Genomic DNA, 16172 nt, shown 5'->3' with positions numbered 1-16172 from the left:
GCGTCCAAAATGGCGGCCGGGAGCGTAGAATGACTATATCTCAAATGGAAAATGTTACAAAAGAATGTTTCAACTGATTCTGGTACCTCTATACATTAAGAAAGTGCGACAAATCTAGGTAAATATAACTGCTAGAAAGGCGTCATTTTCAAAATGACTGCCTGATGGAATAGGGGAGGGCTGGGCGATTAATTGAAATTCAATTTCGATTACGATTTTGGCGTCCCTCGATCATGAAAACAAGATAATCGTAATAAATTGATTATTGTGTCGCACGCCGTGTCTTGTGTGGTAAATGCAGCGCACCCTTCTGTGCCCCCGCCCAAACACTTTCGCTTTCAGCGATTGCAATGCAATGGTTTATTCAGCATAAAGTTAAAGTACTCGCCCAAGACTGATGTTAAATCGAAACACAAAAGCCTTGCGTGAGCGAAATAGCGAGTTGCCAGTTGAAACTCCATGACGGTGGGTAACGGTGTCATTCACAGTGACACCTCGCCAGTGTGAGCCGCCGCACAGAAAAGCCCTGTGGCTTTACGGCTAAAATGAACCGGGGATATCCTGCCCGTTAACGTTGTTGATGTGGAAGGCTTCAGCTCAGATCTTGTCATCGAGACGACATTGGTGAGGTCATTGAAGACTACCGGTGGTATGACGCATGAAAGTGGAATGACTGACAATCAGAGAGCCCTTTGGACCATGTCAAAGTGCATAACATCAGAGTACAACACCGCAATGCAGGCAGGAGTTCACAAACCAGACATACACAACATCAGAACAGCACAAGGACTCAACAGAGGCAAGGATGAAAAGGGATGCTGCTGACCTGGAGAAGATCACTTCAAAACTTGCTATATGGTCACCTTTCTCTCCAGACTCTTCTTTAAGGAATGTTGTTACAGGTGTTGTTGCTGAGGACGGAGTGAACGTGCATGATTATGACTCTGTTGGACGCAATATCATGCACAAAATGATTGGACAGCCTGCATTCACATTCTCATTTAGTAGAAAGGATGAAGCCATAACCCTTGGACAAAAATCGTCTATCAAGGTTGCTCCTGATCGAACAATTGATTCTGCACTTCTTTTTCAACGTTTCCTGATTGTCTCCCAAACTGGAGAGCTATCATTGGAGGAGGTTATGCGTTACGAACTCAGTCCTTTCCCTCCTGCCCTCTTTGAAGCTGGACACATCTTCTGCAAGGCTGATAAACCACAACTTGCACACGCAATCTGTGATCATGCAAGTGATGCAATCCTAGATTCTGTACCAGAAACAGATCATTATGTTCTTGATGGAGGTTCACTCCTTCACCAAATACCATGGAAGCACGGACAAAGCTATAGTAAAATTGCGCAGTCATATGCAGACTTCACCATCCAACATTATGGCTCAGTTACAACCATTGTGTTTGATGGCTATGGGGATGGGCCATCCATTAAAGACAACACACATCAAAGAAGAGGAAACAATATTCATCCCATTGCCAACTTCACTGCTGAGACAGAGTTCTCAGGTAAAGGAGTTCCTATCAAGAGATCTGAATAAACAGAGGCTGATTCAAATGATAAGCGATGAACTGAAAGAAAGGGGTTGCACTGTGGTCTATTCAATTGGAGATGCTGATGTAGACATCGTAAGGGCCGCAGTGGAATCATCTCTTCTTCACACCACTACGCTGATTGGAGAAGATACAGATCTCCTTGTCTTACTACTTCACTATGCAGAGAGAGATAGTAAGGGCGTATATTTCAGATCAGACAAGTCAAAAGCTGATGGCAGTTTTAAAGTGTATGCCGTAAACCATTTAAAAGAAGTACTTGGACATGATGTGTGTTCTCAGTTGATGTTCATCCATGCTCTCACTGGCTGTGACAACTTCTCGGATCTTCGGGGTTGGCAAAAAGACTGCTTTCCAGAAGCTTGTAAAAGGGGATCCTGTCCTTCAATCTTGTGCCAATGCATTCATTGTCCCAGACCAGACCACAGAGGTGATTGATGACCTTGGGTGCCAAGTAATGCCTGTCCTCTTTGGTGGAAAGTCACAGATTCCCTTGCAGCAGTGCAATATAACATTTTCAGCAAGAAGGTTGTCTCAGCTTCATCAACTGTAACGCCTGAACGTCTGCCACCAACTGAATCTGCGACCAAATTTCACTGTCGTAGAGCGTACTACCAGGTCATGGTCTGGATGGGAACAGAAGATGGTATGGATGCCCTGAACTGGGGGTGGAGCCTGCAGGACAATAGATTTGTCCCACTCATGTCAACAACGAATGTTGCTCCAGACAGTCTCTTGAAGGTCATTCATTGTAACTGTACCACTGCCTGCAAGACACTCCGCTGCTCTTGCAGAAAATATGGACTACCTTGTACTACTGTCTGTGGACCATGTCAACTTAAGGAATGTGAAAATCCACATAACCAGTTTCTTCCAGAGGAGCCCGAAGATGATGATGAATAAAGACCACAATAAGTGTGGCATTTATGTTATTCAACACCAACACCACCTTTCTAGTTTGAATAGTAACCAATTTGAACCATTTAACCAATGTAAGCTTACAGGCAGTCATTTTGAAAATGATGCCTTTCTAGCAGTTATATTTACCTAGATTTGTCGCACTTTCTTAATGTATAGAGGTACCAGAATCAGTTGAAACATTCTTTTGTAACATTTTCCATTTGAGATATAGTCATTCTACGCTCCCGGCCGCCATTTTGGACGCCATTATGAAAATGAAGCCTTTCTGGGAGGTATATTTTCCTAGATTGTAAGTATGTTCATAAGCATATTTGCAGGTACCAGAATCAAGTGAAAAATCATTTGAATAATATTTTTCTATTGAGATATATAGCCATTTTAAGCTTGGCCGGCCACCATTTTGGACGCCATCTTGAAAATGAAGCCTTTCCGGAAGGTGTATTTTCCTAGATTTTTAGTATGTTTGTAAGCATGTCCAGAGGTACCAAAATCAGTTGAAAATTCCTTTGCAACATTTTTTCAATTTGAGATATAGCCATTTCAAGCTCCCTGCCGCCTTTTCGGCCGCCATCTTGAAAATGAGGGCTTTCTGGGGGGTAGATTTTGGTAGACTTTTAGTATGTTATTCAGCACACCAAATACTACTGGAATCCATTGAAAAACCTTTTGTATCAATTTTTTTGGGGTTAAGCCCTTTTTTTTCCTAGATTGACTCACCTATAGGCTACCAGAGGTTTTACCAATAAAATGCAATAGATTATAACTTGAGAGAATGATAAGATGCAAGTTTCTCACATCCTGTCTGCAATGTTGTAGTGCATTATCTGAGCCAGTTAAACAGATGGGGAAATGAAGAACTGTCCACACTCAATTGTTCATATATACACATATATATATATATATATATATATATATATATATATATATATATATATATATATATATATATAAGGCCTTGACAGTAAAGGCCTTGACAGTAAAGTCTCCAACTCAAATATGTACATATATTTCAGGGTGTTGTGCATCCCTGGCAATAAAAACTTTGGATCTGGAATAAACTGTTGAAGAAATATAGCTTCCGGAAAAAAAGCTATCTTGTTGCACAACTTGCCCCCGGTGTGGTGTAAGTTGTGCGGTTGGAGAGAATACCATGGGGTGAATTGTGCCATTGCTATATATCTCATAAACTGTAATGCAAGACAAATCCATTAGACAATCACTTATTTAAGGTGTATTTAAAGTAAATAGTTGACAAAGATTGAAGGACAATTTTCTTAAACAAGGCCTAGCAGATCTAATGGTTTTACCTGCAAAGCTCACAATGACAAAGTCACCATCATCATCTTTCTGGCCATCTGAACTCTCATCAGTGGTGTCGTAAAGTGGAATTGAGATGTCAGTCTCTTCTGAGCTACTGTAGACAATCACTTTCTTTTGGTGACCAGCGTATACAGCCATGCCACTGGCACAACTCTCAGAAATGTACTTTGCACTTTTACTTTGTAGTTGCTCCGTGCTTGTGGAACCAACTGCCACCTGACAAATGTGATTCTCTCTACATTTCTGCCTTTAAATCAAGGCTCAAAACCCATATGTACACCCTGGTGTTTCCTCCCCATTAACTATCTGTGTTTGTGTGGATGTATGGGCTTTACGTCTTTTATTTTGGTTATTGTTATTTTACCTTCATTGTTTACCTACTGAATGCACAATGTTCAGCGCTTTGGACAGCGCAAACTGTCATAAATGTGCTTTTATAAATACATTTTACTTACTTACTTACTTATAACTCACCTAGGCCCTCTGGCACAAATCACCCCAACCCCAGAAATTTGGATAATAGGCATGATGCAGCAGTTTAGGGCTGACATCGTGCTAACTGTATAGACTCAAAATGTAGCATACTAAAGCACTAAAACATGTGTCAAATGTTTTCAAACGTGTCTATAAGTGTTCAGACACAATAATAAAAAAACCTTAATCATGGAAATTTTACTTTGAAAGGCAAAACACAGTTTTTTTTAGCTTAAATGAGCTTATATATTATTCCTTGTGTCTCCCTTCTTTACAGGATGAGTCAAATGGATGGCTCTTCTTAAATATGTGGTCACATTTCCAATTTCTTCCACGGTTTTCTAGAAACAAGGGGTGGCACAACTTCCAAAATGCACAACTTAGGCCACTCTCCCCTATATATATATATATGGATACCACATGGATACCAATTTAATAATGTCAAAGCATATATATATATATATATATATATATATATATATATATATATATATATATATATATATATATAAGCATAATATATATAAAAGAAAGAGTTACTGGGTGCTCCGGTGGCGTAGTGGATAGAGCACGTACCATATTGGCTCCGGCCTTCGTTGCAGTGGTCGCGGGTTTGAGTCTGACCCTTGGACCTTTACTGCAGGTCATCCCCCCCTCTCTCTCTGTCTCCCCATTTCAACTCTCTACTGTCTAATAAAGCTTGAAAATACCCAAAAAATTATCTTAAAAAAAATTGTTACTGCTAGATTTAGACTGAGTCAGACTTCGACAAATCTAATTAGGATCTTAAAGGGAGGAAAGGAGGAATGAAACTGACAGTGTGATATCACATTGAGTTCCATGCTTTAAAATAGTTTTAAAAATATGTATCTATGACAGAAAAAAGTTACCTAACTTTACTATTATCTGCTGATAGTTATTTTGTAGTTAATGTCTCTTTTATGCAGCTTGCTTCAGGAATGAAATCACATCAGCATCTAGCAAAATAGCTTTGACATTTGACATTCAACATTACCAAATTATGGGAACACTGTATGCACTTCAAACATCCAGGAATAAGTGCTCAGGGAGTCATACAGGAAATATTCATCTTTAATATCTCAGATTACTTGTCTCTAAAGTCTGCCAGCAGATTATAGATATACAAAGGTTTCCTCTCTTTGTAGTTGGACTCGCACGGTTCCACCTAAATGATGATGATGATTTTCAGAGATATTCAAGCATTAAAGAGAATATCTGGAGAATGGAGCTGGTTCATCTTCCCTCCGTGTAGTAACCTTTTTCAGGCAATGTAGAATAGTGGAAAATGTAATAACATATTCATTGTTGTGCTGAGTGCCCACACAGAGCTAGATGCATGTATGTGTTGGTTGATTCCTCTTAGGGAGTAGCGAAGACATCTAAGACCTTTGAATTACATGAATCAAAGCAGACACTCTGTGTCCAGAGTCTGTACTATATGTGTCTGCTGGTCTCAGAAATGGTTTTAAAGGACTTAAAAACATATAAATATTAGGGCTGTCAAGCGATTAAAAAAATTAATCTAATTAATTACAGGCTCTGTGATTAATCTAAATTAATCGCATACTTATATGACACTTTTTTGCCTGTTTATAAACAGCTGTAGACTATCCTATAGTTTGTTTCGCTCTCTCTCTCTCTCTCTCTCCATCTCTCGTAGCTCTGTCTCCTCTCCTTAGCCAGGTTTCTAGGCTACATGAAATAAAACCAGCAGGCTAAATGAAGACTCCAAAACGCGCCGACTCATTCGCCATCGTACTACTCAAAGCCAAAAATATTGAGACACACACACACACGCAGCTAGCACGGACACGGAGGAAGATTGAGAGATAACTGAGTTTTGAACCTACATTGTTGGCGCACACTAAATGAATAATTCACAGACACTGCGGAGAATAAAATAAGCCGTCTTCTTACCTTCATGCTTATTTGCCCAAAACATCCCATAACACATTCATAGAGACCTCCGCCCCTTTGCCTTGCTTCTTTCTTTACTGTTTAATCCTGTGGGGGCCGCGTCCGCAAGCTGCGCTCTCGTCTCACCCCTTTTGCACCGGGTCAAAGGGCAATATAGAAGTGCGATTAATCTGCGTACATTTTTTTAATCGCGTAAATTTTTCTGTGATTAATTAATCGAAATTAACACGTTAATTTGACAGCCCTAATAAATATATATGCAAAAGAAAAGGAAAAGCTTTAAAACGCTTCGAGAGATTCTTGATTCAAAAAACCTAAACAAGGATTGATTGTTGAAACTGTGATAAGAAATAAATGCCTCTTTCTCTTTGCTAGGCGGGATGCTCTCCTCCTGTTAGTCACATGGAGCCATTCATCCACACTAATAATGAGAGGCCAGCCACTGTTAGGGCTTCAAAGCAGAGTGGAGAAAATGAAGGATGACACCAGGACACTAAGTCAGCGGCCTCATTTAAAAAATAAATCTTATGTAAGGATGTGAGCACAAACAATCAGGAAGTTAATGTGTTTATAAAATCTTCTTTTTTCAAGCCTTTCCTTAAAACTGAAGGCTTGAATAAACGTTCATCCAGTTGTGTTGCTCCTGAAAAAAGAAAGCCATCGTAATCATCATACATTATCTTTTAAAGGATAAGAAGATCCCAGAAGTTACATGACAAAATTCTGGGAATGCTAATTCGCTTTTTTTGCGGAGAGTTCGATGAGAAAAAAGGAAACCACTCTGGTGTATTTACACTAAATATGAAGCTTAAGACAGAGGACAGTTAGGTTGGCCTATCACAAAGACTGGAAATGGCCGAAATGACTAGCATGGCTTTGTTCAAAGGTAAAATATTCCGCTTACAAACACCCTTTAAACTCACCAACTACCACATCAAATTGTATCTGTTAAATCCTACACATAAGCTAAATCATAAAAATGTAATTCTTTGTTTTTATTAAAAACTCTAGAAAGTCATTACCTAGGGGGCAAAACCCCTTTTTTTGGAAAAACAGACATGGAGCGTTGTAAAAGGTTGTTCACCAGAAATTATATCCAGGACCTTCCAGGATCCCAACCTGGGTGGACAACCTGGTCAACTAGCTGCTGGAAAGCTACAGGGGGCTGACATAGAGCAAATCAGAACCACTGTTTAAGTGAATGGGGATGGGCTAATAGGGAATTTTTTAAACTTATAGATATCATTATGCAACTTTGCAAGTTGATTACTGACATTAAAACAACAACTTTTTGTATTACAGTATTTTCCAAAAGGTTTGAATAATATGAAAAATCATCAATATCTTACTAATGATGCGTAAATTTGCATATCTGCAAAGCCCCAAAATCTAGATGTTGGACAAAAGCAGAGTCAATTTGTTTTTAAATTTTTAAAACAAAACAAGTGTCCAACTGCCTGAAGCTTTTCCTAATCACAGTTCAAATTTGATCAATAACCCATAGAAAATTAATTTTTTACACTGTTTTTTCCAAGGGAATGACTAGCCGTTTCCTAAAATACCAGCTGGAGACTCCAAAAGGACACTTTTGGTCCATAGCACATGAAATGTAACTGTGTAAAAAATGTATTTTCTATGGGTTATTGATCAAATTTGAACTGTGATTAGGAAAGGCTTCAGGCAGTTGGACACTTGTTTTGTTTTCAAAATTTAAAAACAAATTGACTTTGTTTTCTTCCAACACCAAGATTTTGGGGCTTTGCAGATATGTAAATGTACGCATCATTAGTAAGATATTGATGATTTTTCATATTTATTTAAACATTTTCGAAAATACTGTAATACAAAAAGTGTTTGTTTTAATGTCAGTAATCAACTGGCAAAGATCATAATGATATCTATAAGTTCAAAAAATTCCCCATTAGCCCATCCCCATTCACCCCCATTCACTTAAACAGTGGTTCTGATTTGCTATTTCGGCCCGCTGTAGCTTTCCAGCAGCTTGTTGACAAGGTTGTCCACCCAGGTTGTGATCGTGGAAGGTCCTAGATGTCATTTTTGGTGAACAACCTTTTACAACGCTCCATGTCCATAAAATCACTTTGCCCCCTAGTCATTTCTGGCCAAGAACAATAACTCACTCGTAAAATTGCGACTTTTCGTTATTACTTACCTAATATAAGTAATTATATTATTATTATATATATAACTTCAACATCAATTTGTGAGGTTTAGAGGTGCTGGTAGTTTTCACCCTTGGACAAAGCTTCAACAAAGGAACAATGTATAAACTATATCTGTCAAAATGATCTACTTTATGTAAGTGTCAACAAACGTTGTTGGATGAAGTTGACTGCCTCATAGAACATGCTGATGCTGCATTTTTGTTGAGTACTTATCTATGAACGTAGCCTATGCTCCCATAAAAAGGGATTTTAAAACTGCATTTAAGTTTAAATCAAACACCGCTTCATTTTATCAATACAGAAATGGTGATCATGCAGCTATAAATAGTCCCCGACTGGAAACATCAGCAAACATTTAAAGGAAATTGATGCACCGTGGTATCAAAGATATTAGAGTCCACAATGTCTTATGTCCATTACCAAGCCTACTGTATAGCTCAAAAACAACATGGCAGTTTTAAATCCAGACAGGACATCCTGTTCCCTTTCCTGTGTCAAAGGTCAGACACACACACACAAACACACACACACACATACACACGTGCGTGCACGCGCATCGAGTATAAAGCACTTCTCTTTTAAGCAGCCAGAGATTCCAAAAATGTTTCTAATAATAATGGCCTGTTCCTTAAAATGATGTCTTGAATGTATATCAACAAATATCTTCCCTCTTTTCTTGTATTCCCATAATCCTTATCGTCTTTTGCTCTTGTAGCCACACTCTCACAAACAACACACAACTGAGATAATATTCTCATAAAAAGTTCAAGACAACATTGATGTTGCACTTATTACTGTGGATCAATTAATTAATTGAACAGTAGAGCACTTCTAGAATATTTCTTCGTGTTGTTGTGGTCTGTGATGGTGTGTTTGAATGTATATGATTTTGTGCCCACGTGACAGCATGCGTGATCATGAGCACTATGTGTGTGTGTGTGTGTGTGTGTGTGTGTGTGTGTGTGTGTGTGTGTGTGTGTGTGTATTTATGCAGTGGAGTATTTGTCATCGGTTTCTCTATTCTAGGCTTGATATTTTTTGCCTTTGTGATTGTGATTGTGATTGTGTGTGTGTGTGTGTGTGTGTGTGTGTGTGTGTGTGTGTGTGTGTGTGTGTGTGTGTGTGTAAACATGTGTGAGGGTATGCGCATGGTTTTATGTCATAATGAACTTTTGGACCTTTCCATGTTGGTAGAGCTAAATAAGTACACAGATGTCGTCATCCCCTCTTGAAATTTGGCAGCCTTGCTAAGCAGTCGCACACTACTGCACAAATCATTGTGGTTTGATTAGCCAACACTTCAGCTGCAGAGTTTATGTACTCCACATAAAACCTGCCTGGGTACTTTTCAATCAGGTAATTCAGCTCTGATTTGGACTCCGATCAGAGTACTGGCTATGCTTTCGATCTTGTACTAATAAAGTTATTACAGCAGAGCCTGATGCTATCCACAATAATAATGTGAGACTTTTGCCTCTCAATTTGTTTTCTTTGCCAACACCGGGAGGCACAATAATGCATCAGGGTTTATATCCATAATAAATTGTGTCCACAGGGAAAGCAGAAATGAGGCTCATTCATAATTCAATTGTGAATACTCGATAACTGTCCTTTATTACGAATCACATTTTTAACTTCAACAAGTGAACTCTTTATTGTGTTGAATCTGGTTCATTCAAACTCACAGGACCACATAATCTACCGCTACATCTGTACATCTATAATTGTGAGGACATGTAATTGAAATGATGTTTTCGCTATTACTCCTCCCACACATTAAGCTGGCTCAACCAAATTTGCCATAATTTACAGTCATATGAAAAAGTTTGGGAACCCCTCTCAGCCGGCATTATAATTGACTCTGCTTTCACACAAAAAAGATAAAAGTGGTATGTCTTTCATTTACCAGGAACAGCTAAGTACTGGGATGTTTTCCAAACAAAGATTTTTTGAAAAGCAGTATTTAGTTATATAAAATTAAATAAAATGTGAAAAACTGGCTGTGCAAAAATATGGGAACCCTTGTGGTTTTGCTGATTTTAATGCATGTAACAGCATGTAAAACTGAGGACTTTAAACACAAAATTGGTTGGATTATGTTGTTAAGCCTTGAACCTCATATAAAGGTCTGTTTAATCATGAGAAAAGGTATTTTAGGTGCCTAAATGCAAGTTGCACTTCTCTTTGACTCTCTGCAGAAGTGAGACAGAATGGGATCATCAAAACAGCTCCCAAAAGATCTTAAAAACAAAGATTATTCATTGTCATGGTTTAGGGGAAGGCTACAAGAAGCTTTCCCAAAGGTTTCAATTGTCAATTTCTACTGTAAGGCATGTTGTCAGGGAATGGAAGGACACAGGCACAGTTGCAGTTAAACCCAGGTCTAGCAGACCAAGAAAAGTACAAGAGCGGCATATGCGGCGGATTGTGAGAATGGTTGCACACAACCCACAGATCACCTCCAAAGACCTGCAAGAACATCTGGCTGCAGATGGTGTATCTGTACATGGTTCAACAATTCAGTGCAATTTGCACCAAAACATCTGTATGGCCGGGTGATGAGAAGGAAGCCCTTTCTGCGCCCACGCCACAGATACAGTTGCTTGGAGTATGCTAAAGCTCATTTAGACAAGCCAGATTCATATTGGAAGAACATGCTTTGGACTGATGAGACAAAAAATGAGTTATTTGGTCTTTATAAAAAGTGCTTTACGTGGCGAAAGGAGAAAACTGCATTCCTACTTTCAAATTTGGTGGAGGTTCAATCATGCTGTGGCCACTTCAGGGACTGGGGCCCTGGTTAAAGTGGATAGTCGGATGAATTCAACCCAGTTTCAACAGATTATTCAGGATAATGTTCAAGCATCAGTCACAAAGTTGAAGTTGCGCAGGGGTTGGATATTCCAACAAGACAATGACCCTTAACACGGTTCAAATTCCTGCAGAGGGAAAAGTACAATGTTCTGATATGGCCGTCGCAGTCCAATGACTTGAATATCATCGACAATCTATGGGATGATTTGAAGCAGGCTTTCCATGCTCGGCAGCCATCACATTTAACTGAACTGGATCGCTTTAGTATGTAAGAATGTTAAAAATACCTACATCCAGGATCCAGACACTCATCACAGGCTACTAGAGGCGTCTAGAGGCTGTTATTTTTGCAAAAGGAGGCTCAACTAAGTACTGATGACATTTTTCTTTTGGGGTGCCCAAATTTATGCACCAGTCAAATTTTGTTATGATGCTTATTGCATATTTTCTATTATTCCAATAAACAAAATGACACCGCTGAATTGCTTCTGTTTACCTAAGGTATGTCATATATGTAAAGGAATTTGCTTCTTTGAAATCCCAGCTAATGATTAACAAAAATCCCCAAAATTAGAAGGGGGTCCCAAACTTTTTCATATGACTGTATAACTCAACAACAACAAAAATATCCTCAGAAGCAAGGCTTTATTTTAATTTTTTCACTAGTCAATTTATCCATTTAATGTTTTGTATTGCACATCCCTCTATTTGATTTGATGTAAATGTTTTGTGTGTGAGGCAATGTAGTAATAGTAACATTTTCCATTTTAAGAAATACTAACACAATAAATGCAAATGGTGAAGGAAACCCACTGTTAATCATGAGGCTAAACCAATTTAATTTAGTAATAATTTAACAAAATGTTCTTATTTTCCATTAATGTTTTTTTAACCTTTATTTATACAGGTATATCCCATTGAGACCATTGTCTAGAACTAAATCTCAATTTGGTCCTCCCAAAGATAGCACTGCAAGAGCTCACACACACACACAATCACACACACACACACGTGCACGCGCATGCAGTATTAAGCACTTTTCTTTTTAAACAGCCAGAGACTCCTAAAGTGATTCTAATCACAATTGCCTGTGCCTTAAAATGACGTCTTTATCACAGTTTTCACAAAGCCAAAGTGCATTTTAATGCCTCCACTTTCAACAGGGAAAGTGTTTGTGCTCTGTCTCTCGTTTTTCATCCAGCCTCATGGGTGTTTTCAACAGCCAAATTACAGAGTGAGGAAATCTATCTGCCGTCATACTGTGAAGGAGATTGGAAACAGAAAATGCTCAGCGCTGGAATGCTCTCCAAACACATAGATATTCATACTGTGCAATACATCAATCACAGATTTATAAATGGAAGTTAATGTGTGTCTGCCATGTTTGTGTGTTTCCATATTTCTGTGCACACCCTTCCTTGTATAGGAGCTTGTGTGTGCATTTTTTTATTTTTCTCTAGGCAACTATCTAGTGCGAATTGGGAGCTAATGAGTATTTTTGTGCATCATGTTATTCAGACTCTCTCCATCTTGTTTGGCGGGTCCAATGCCAATGGCCAGGCCTGCTTTATATTCGGGCAGAGGCTAGAGAATAAGGAGCTTAGGGACGCTGTGTCTGTATGAATATACATCACACACTTCACAGCTCCCTACGCTTGGCTATGATAAGTTATCTGTTCACCTCCTCGTGCACCTCAAATCATAGCTTAGCCATGAATATGGAAATTTAACGGTGAGTACGTAAAGGTGGGGCAACACTTCGGTGGTGCATCTTCTTTGATTGGAACTGTGTGTGTGAGGGAAAAACAGGACAGACAGAATTGATACAGCGCTAAGAAATCCCCAAACTGGCCATCAACGTGAATCAATTACAATTCACTGTAGGCCTGCTGACCTCAAATATAACAAGCTGTCAAAAGCAAGTGTATATATGTGTATGTGTGGATGTATCTGTGTGTAGATTGAACCAGTTTTATGACTTGAATACAGTGTGCAGCACTTGGTGCAGGATGACAGTTTGTGTGTATGTGTGTGTGTGTGAATACATTCTGTGATATTTGGCAACATGCTTTAATTCCTTATCGACTTCCTCTGTGGTTGTTGGCAGTAGGCAACTTTATGTTGCTTCTGCCGCGACCTACTTCTCATGTCCCACTGTGATAAGAGATTTTCCAATGGCATCTTGAATATGTGTTCAATGTGATCACTAACAAAACAGAAGTGTGTTAAAAATCACATATTTTGGAAACGACTTATTCGCAATTCTATTCATGGAGATAATCCTTCATTTATTTTGTTGGCCTCCTGCCTGACATTGTATCATGATATAAAAAATAATTTGAAATAAACAAAATTCGTTTTTCAAGTGTTTTTATTTCCAAACTAGCAAGGAATGTTAATGACAGATGTGACTGATAGAAGATTGTTAGGCCCAGACTCTTCAGTTTGGGCCAAACACAGTGGGAGAAGAGAAGACACAGGCGGTTTTCTGGATGAAAAGATGGTGGTGATCAGGGGGCATGTTTGGTTACTGTCTCTGTCACCCATGAGCATAATTCATACTTAAAATAAGCATAGTAGTAGTCTGAACACATAAAGCCATAATTGGGTTGGTTGAACAGCATTGCAACTCATATTTCCTGGAAACAGCCATGAATCCATGACCACTGGGGCTATTTTTATTATAATTGTGTTGCTATAGCTGTGGAGAAAATAACCATGAGGATGGTGAACAATTGTGCCAGAGCACAGATATCTTATTGTCAACCATTTTGTCTTTATCTGTTATTTGAATCTCCAAGCAACTCTTTGGACTGTATCCATGACTTTTTTATTCTTTCAACTAAAGTTTGATACCAGTAGCACTGGTAAAGAGATATTTTCCTGCTGCAGAAAGTGTGATGAATTGTACATCCATGAATGTGCTTGTATCTTTTATGGAACATTTCACTGTTTAAAAACTACAGGAAACAATGGTGATGAATGTTGCATTGTAGGGTCTGCATTATTCATAAAACTCACAGTTCATGTTTCTCCAATTTAACACAAGAAAATAAAAATCTGTACAGTGTTCTCACTCTTTGATCACTTCCACTTTGCTTGACTATCAGAATAAAAGCACAGTTTCTGAACAATAAATACTAACAGAAAACAAAATCATTTGAAAATAAATAATACAGTGTTACAGTGTTGCCTCCCATCACATACACTCAATAAAAAGTAAGACTTCATTAAAGCAACACAAAGCCAAATACCACTGAGTCAGGCTGGTATCATATGAGGCTCTTTGGTCCCTTGAGGGCGATCACTAAAAAGCCATGTATTCAATATCACTGATAAACAAAGACTCTCAGTTAAATAAGACTTGCTCAACATAGCATTTAACTACTTTCCATCAAGTAGAAACATTTACATGGCAGACAGCAATGTCTGCACAAGGGAACCCGGTCTTCATTCTTATCAGTATTACAGCAGATCTGTAGAACATAGCAGCCAGAGGAGGCACTGACACGCACCGACACACACACACACACACACACACACACACACACACACAGGTCAGCAGAATTAAACTATTAGCTAATTGAAGTGTTGCTGTTGACAGCCCTTGTCCCATTGAGTCGATAAGCCTGTGTGCTTTCAGACACATCTTTTTTTTCCTTTTTTTTGTTTAGGAAACTGACTAAGGCTTTAGTCTATTTGAAAGAAAATAAAAGTACCATTCATCTTCCTGCTAGAGTGCTGTAGATGAGGCCCCAATGCAGGCGATGATGTGCCAGAGGCGTTGGTACAGCGTGACTCAGCCAGATGGTTCACACAATAACCCATGTAGGCGTAATTGGGGTAACACATCCGTAATTGCATTGTTCATCTGTCCCTTACGGACAATGTCAATGTCTATCTGCTAAATACTGTGGATAATTCCTAAGCAGGGTTTCTAGAAAATAATATTCACGTGTTAAATAGTAATAATCTAGTTTTTTCAGTCTGCAGCAGATGCAACCTCCCAATAGGTAGGCCTACTGAGCATAACCACTGAAGCAATTTCAAGAGTTGAAAACGGTTTTGATTGTTATTTCAATGTCCAAATACTGAGGCAGTTCATTAGAGGGGCTACTCCGTCCAGTCCATTGATGTGACAGTCCATGTAATGTTAGAAAGCAGGAAACAGCAAGCTAAGAAAAAGATGGGGTGTCTGACTTTTACATCTCAATCACATACAATTTATTTAAACCCCAAAATCAACCACACTTTATCTTATTCTTGATTTCATGAAAGCCAAGAGTGTCATTACAAACAACCTGAGTGTCCATTGTGACCCCTATCAAGCCGAGAGGGGGTTTCTGACATGAAGACTTTCACACATAAAAGTCCACAAGTTCAGTTTCTAAGGGTGTCAGAAACCCTCTCTGTGTTGCTGTGCTTTTAGATAAAAATCAAGAACCACATGTTTGGCCTGCAGTGGGGAAAATTAAGACTGCAGACGCAAGAAATCACCACTAACCTTGTGTGCTGCTTGTGCTCTATATTGATAAATAAAGGGCCCTAGGCTCACAGGATTCTAAGGTCACTTTTCCTTCTTAGAATCTGTTTTCTATCCTTGTCATTCTAAGAGCCCTTAATTACGAAAAAAGCTTATGTATCAACATATCATATCATATATCAACAGTATTCTTATTCTGGGGTTACTTAACTGTTTTCCGTCTTTCTGTCAGTTTAATAGAGTGTTTGTAAATCTCTTCTATGATTCTGCACCACTCCTTGTCCCAACGTTATCCATTATTCGATGTGAGAAGATCAAGCTATGAATTCAAAATCTCATCAGCAACACTGATAAGTGAGTGCTTTGCCATTGAGTGTCTAGCAATGCCTTCCATTTCCTATTTTAATTCCTCACCCTATAAAATGTGTGTGTATTTGTGTCTTTGTGTGTGTATCAGCTGCAAGCTGGGATTTC

General features: G+C 38.8%; 1 protein-coding gene across 1 annotated transcript in view; it reads right to left on the bottom strand.

The window, feature by feature from the left end:
- Window positions 1–13683: 13683 nt before the first annotated feature.
- adra2b (adrenoceptor alpha 2B) overlaps window positions 13684–16172 on the bottom strand; it is a 5219-nt gene continuing 2730 nt past the window's right edge. The window contains exon 2 of the mRNA XM_080043305.1: window positions 13684–16172. This exon is cut by the window's right edge and continues 1799 nt beyond it. The gene's annotated coding sequence lies outside the window, so the exon portion shown is untranslated.

The sequence above is a fragment of the Ammodytes marinus genome, assembly GCF_949987685.1.
Source record: "Ammodytes marinus genome assembly, chromosome: 2".
In the NCBI taxonomy this organism is placed as follows: domain Eukaryota; kingdom Metazoa; phylum Chordata; class Actinopteri; order Uranoscopiformes; family Ammodytidae; genus Ammodytes; species Ammodytes marinus.
This window is presented reverse-complemented; position numbering and strand designations above follow the sequence as displayed.